Consider the following 6,380-nt stretch of genomic DNA (forward strand, 5'->3'; position numbering starts at 1 on the left):
TAAAAAAAAGGTGACAATTTTGGCTAACCCTAAAAATCTCACAAACCAATGACCAATATTATATATTGTAACATATACCAAATCAGTTTATTTTTGGAAACAAATCCAACAAACTGTTTTTTTTTTATAAATCAAAAACCTAACAAAAAATGTGTCACCTCAAAAATTTTACGAATAAAATATGATTTCAACTCCAAAACAATTTGTGCAACGAAAAATTATGTATTTAACATTATTTTTATTGAGAAAAATTAAATTGACAGTTTTTTGTACACGAAGTAAAAACCGAAAAAAAAAACATTACCCAAAGTTTGTAAAAATTTAACAAAATTTGGTAAAAATTGATTTTGGACACAAATATCTTCCCAAAAATTTGATATTATGGCTTCCAACTAATTTTAACTTATAAGAGATATTGTTTTCAGGATTTGTAATTTTTTTAAGAAAAATCGAATAGACTGTTTTTTTACAAAAAAGTAAAACTAAAAAATAATTATCAAAAGTTGGTAAAAATTGATTTTCGACTCAAATATCTTTTCAAAACTTTGAGATATTGGCTTTAAAGTACGTTTGTGTTTTTAAAATATTGTTGTCTACATTCAGTAAAATTTTGAGAAAAAATCTAATTTACAGTTTTTTTTTACAAAAAATAAAAACCTAAAAAAAAAACAAAACTAAATCTTGGTAAAAATTTACTTTCGTATCAAATGCTTCTCAAAATTAAAAATATTCTCTTCAAACTTTTTTATTTCACAGAAAATATTGTGTTCAATATGCAATGGTTTTTTTTTTATAAAAATCCAACAGTCCGTTATTTCATAACAAAATAAAAAAATCTACAGAAAATAGTACGCAAATTTATTTAAAATTGATGTTCGGTTCTTGATATCTCTCAAATTAATTTCATTCATCCAATTTTTAAAAATTTAAGAAATGCTGCTAAAATTGGTAAACTTTTTTTTTGACTAAAAATCTATTTAAAAAAACTTTTCAAACTAAACAATTTCTTTATATGAAAAACATTGTTGGTATCTCATTGTCTGTCATTCTAGAGGATGATCTTATCCAACCCCTCATGCAACCGCAACCCTAATTTCACAGGCCCTTGTCTCTACCAAGCAGTAGTCTTATTGTTTGTTCCCAAACATGGGAAATCTGAAGATCCGGCTCGAAGGACCAAATGTGGGCTGTAGTTTTGGTAATCTTTTAACTTATAATTTTTTCTTTAACAAAACACGCTCCTTTTTACGACCTTCTCGGTTTTAATTTAACTTTATTGTGCCGTAATAGCCACGGCAAAGCTTAACAAAAATGAACGACTAAATTTTTAACGAAAAGAATAAATGACGACGGAAAGAATTACAATGGGTTACAAGTTAAGTCGTTAACAAAATAATACAAATTAATTCACAATAATGGGATAGGTAAATTTAAGTAAATAAAACAATGACAAGTTTAAATAAAGACTGGTAAACAGATGGTAATTTTAAATTTTTTAAGAATAATTCAACCGACAACTTTTTTTACCCAACACGAAAACCTACAAACTTTTAAGCAAGACAAATCGACGGAAGGGATAGGAAGTTATCACAGCAGGTCGCATCGCAGCCTCTTTTTCAATTTTAAAATCGGCTCACTTTTGAATAAAAACCCTTTATTTATTTTTGAAATGTTGAATTAACAATGTGTTTAAAAATATGTGTTTTAAAAGCTGATAAATTAACAAATCCCTGAGACGCTGGTATGCAATTTTGATATTTGCAGGTTGGTACTCCTTTGGAGGAACATTTATTTTCTTACAATGTTTGCCAGGAGTAAATTTCTGACTTCAATATTCTATCCATAAAGAAAATAAAACTGCTGTCATTATGCATTAACCTCAATAGGTACAACAAAAACAACAAGAATTTTGTAATCGTATGAAAATGCTTAAAAAAGGGAACCCCTATTAAATATTACTCTGAGTAGTGAATTAAATCTTATCACATTACAAAACAGGTACAACAAAAATTCATTACTCCGAAAATTTTAGCGGAAATGATATTTTAGACTCGAAAAACGTTTATCTATAATGGATTCTTGTTGTTGTCACTTCCACATAATTCGTGCTATTTCTGATCTTGGAAAAACAATTCTCCATTAAATTACAACGAAATTAATGCACTACTCAATACTTTCAAAACAGTGTTCACGGGCAAATTAATACAAGAAGATCAAAATCGTCTGTTAAAGCTATGAAAGTAATGTTTCCGCTGTCAACAAAACTTTAAAACACTTTTGTCAATTCTTGATCATTTTGAACAAATCGTAAAATAAACTAAATGTCTTTTTTTAGTTATATTTTCGAATTCATCAATTAGTAATATCAAATTTCATTACTGGTTAAATGTCAAACACTTTTTTAAATAAAAGTTGATGCTGCAGTTTTGTTTTAGTATATGAATGAAGATCAAAGAAAAATATTTATTTAAAAATGAAAATAGAAATATTTCCATTTCTCAATTTCTAGGACTTTTAGTTAATCAAATTTTGACAAGTATTTTCTTTATGTACTGCAACTTTGAATTACTTTTGAAACATAATTTGAACTTTTCGCAATGTTACAAACTTAAAAAAACGGTATGAATATGGAATGTGTGTTATTGAGTGAATTCCTTGAAAACTGCTTAACCGACTTTGAAGAAAATCAAGAAAAACAGATGTAAAAACGAAATGATAACAGAAATTTCCCGAAAATTGTATCTCAATCATTTCGTACATTTTACTGTCTATGACTTATACTCAGAAGAACGAGTAGAAATCTTGAATTTTCTATAAATTATATGTGTATGCATATAAATTTCACAGCTTACTCTTGTATAACTCATAATCAAAAGGTACAGTAAAAGTGAACAAGGAAGTAATATTATACCCGCGCATCAAAACTTTTCTTATATCAAGAAAAGCACACATTAAAAAAAATGTTCTGCGGAAGTAAATGAAAAGTTATGTTCACAGGAAAAGAAAAATATAAAAAAAACAAAAAGAATTAAAATTTTGAAAATTACACATGTTTATAAGAACGAACATATATTTGGTTGCGTTACCTATAAATTACTTGAAATAAATGGCGCACCCATATTAAATTTCATTTTAATTTCCTTGGTGATTTTTATTTTATTGTAAGTATATTTCTTACAAACATCCTTCCTTCTGAATTACATACATATATAATATACATAATACAGTCAAACTTCCCTATAACGAACTTCTTCAAAACGAAGATCTCTATTACAAATAGATTTTGAGTACACATCTTTTGTGGTTACTTTGTTGGTGTGGTTTGATCTCCTTATAACGAATTTCCAAAAAACGAATTTTTCTCTACAACGAACAAATTTTGTTGCTGGAAATCCAAATCTCATACTTTTTGTTTCCACACAACGAATTTTTCAAATAATTTTCTGTTAAAAACAACAGCATACAGAGAAAAAAAAACCTTATAAGAAGATTTCCCCAAGATGTTATATGTTCAGGCTTCAGTGAATAAAATTGAAAAATGTGAGAAAAATTGAAAAATGTCTCGAAGTAGCATTTCTCTTGAGAAAAAGTTCTTGATATTTAATAAAGTTGAAGAATGATTGACTAAAAAACAGATATTGCTATTGAGGTGTTTCGAACCTTTCTGGAGACGAAGAGTAACATACCGACAAATTTATTGGAATCTCTCAATTTATTAGCCAATTTTGTTGAAAAAGAAAATTGGAAGAATGTTATCCAAACTAACATTACTGACTTAAAGAAGTCAATAATTAAAGTAAAAACAAAAAATTTCTGAAATAATTTTCTGGTCCCGTGCAAATTCGCAATAGGGAAGTTTGACTGTACATATTTGCGACTAAAAGTACATTTCTTTGTATGTATGTTGTAGATAGTATCTTACGTTAAATAAGGGATTCTATTTTACCTACATATGCAAACATTTTAATTTCAAGGAATCCTGAATCAGTTTTATGTTTTCTTGAAGTTGAAGCTGAAAAATAATATTAAAATTGTACCTACTCATAAATTACATCATCTTCTTTTGTGGCAGATATACCGCTGTCTACAATCTACAAATATCTACATATATTTTTCCTTACACTTCCTTCAAAGAAATTAATATGGCTGCTGGTTTTTTAAGATTAACACACTGGAAATTCTCATCGTAATATTAATAATAATATAGTTAAAGAAGCGTGTATTCGATTTCTGACACAAATTAATTAATTTCATTACATATTTGCGCATGATGTAAAACATCGCATATTATCATTACCTTACATATCATTCCAGACAAATGCATCCAATCCAATTATTCAAGAGAGACTTATCATCTGTTTTCGAAATGCATCAAGTCAAGACTAAACAATGATCCATCCTCAAACATTATTATTTGGTTGATAAATCATGTGTGAATAATACAAATTAAGCCAAAAAAGAAAAACAATATCAATCCTTTGTTTTTGATTTTATAAAACATTTTAAATTAATTATGTACATAACATAAAATATGTAAATAATTATATTTCTTGCATTAATTACGCTATATTGTATCTTCTATGCCTAGTTTATCCGCTTCTACATAATAAATGAAAATGCCATATGGAATGCCCTCTTTTTGTGTTCTTAATGAAATCCTAAGATAAAAATGTATCTATATAGCTTCACATAGTCATGCTTTTCGTATATATCAAGAGTATAACAAAAACAGCAACTATATGGGAATATGTGCCCCAATTAAAAACTCACAAAAGTCATGAATCCATGAGATTCGAGAAAACATAATGCCTGTAGTAGAAACATATGTAAATAAAGGAAATAACTGCGCCATACAAACTTGCTTCTGGCTTTTATTATGTAGCTTTAAAACAAATTGTAAACAAAATATGTTTATCACAAGTTGGAAAAAAAGTTTTAATTGTAATATATATTTTAAAGGATCACAACCACTGCCGACACCACACAGCTGATGAGAACTCTTTCGATGGTGGTGAGAGAAAGTCCATCATCGTAAGGTACCTAATTAGTTTTTACTTTTTACATTGTTTCCAAAAATAAAGTTTAGATTTAACATAACTATTTCATTTCATTTGATAAAAACCATTGTAGTTATGGGAAATAAAAATAGGGTTTTTCATTCAAAATTAACGCCAGGAAAATTTTTTATTAATTAAAAACTACGTACTTTAAAAAAAAAATATTACTAATTCGAGATTCGGAATATTGAAGTCCAACCATTTTTTATTAATTAAAAACTACGTACTTTTAAAAATGAAAATTCCTAGTTCGAAATTCGAAATATTGAAGTCCAATGTTCTAATATTTGGGAATTTGTAGTTCAAAGTTTGAGATCGCAAGAGCTTGCACTTGTTGTTCAAGGATTTCATGAGTGGCAAAAAATTACACTGGTTAATACAATTTTTATATTGGTTTTGACCCACACTGATAACTTCTTATCCCGTCTGTCGATTTGTCTTGCTTAAAAGTTTGTAGGTTTTCATGTTGGGTTAAGAAAGTTGTCTGTTGAATTATACTTAAAAATTCTAAAATTACCAACAATATTTTTCATATAAAGAAATAGTTTAGTTTGAAAATCTAAATTTGTTAAATAGACTTTTAGTCGAAACAAATTTTTACCAATTTTAGTAGCATTTTATTCTAGATTTTATTTTTTATGGAACATCAAACTGTTGGATTTTTATAAAAAAAAACTACTAGATATTGAGAACAATAATTTCTGTGAAAGAAACAAAGTTTAAAGACAACATTTTTAATTTTTGAAAAGCTTTTTTATACCATATGTTAACAACATTATTTTTCGTTGCACAAAATTGTATTGGAGATCCAATTATTTTTTTGATTTATAAAAAAAAACGTTAAACATTTTTTTTTTAAATATACATGTTTGGTATCACGTTTCAATATATATAATAACATTTAATTCAAGTCTGTAGCATTATTGTTTCGTGAGATATTTAGGGTTAACCAAATTGTTCATTTTTTTGAAATGATATGGTAAGAAAACCACAGACACAATTTTTTTGAGATCCCTTTCTGCATCTTTCTGACTTAGTATCTGTACAATTAAATTTATTTGAAGTCGATATCTCTTCTGTGAACGTACGGACGTACGGACGTACAGAGGTTCCAAGGTACCTACACAAGCACGCATCATATTTTGTTACATACAGCATTAGTTTCCCTGATGCAACGAGAAATTCTGCGATGAAAACATTCCTGTGAGGAACACGAAGATCTAAAAGATTTAATAAATTAAGACATTTTATGTGATACGTTAAAATATCTCTGATGAACATATCAAAAAAGCAAGTACGGCGGCTTTCCAGAGTTTTAATATC

The sequence above is a fragment of the Eupeodes corollae genome, chromosome 3 (genome assembly GCF_945859685.1).
Source record: "Eupeodes corollae chromosome 3, idEupCoro1.1, whole genome shotgun sequence".
NCBI classification, from domain to species: domain Eukaryota; kingdom Metazoa; phylum Arthropoda; class Insecta; order Diptera; family Syrphidae; genus Eupeodes; species Eupeodes corollae.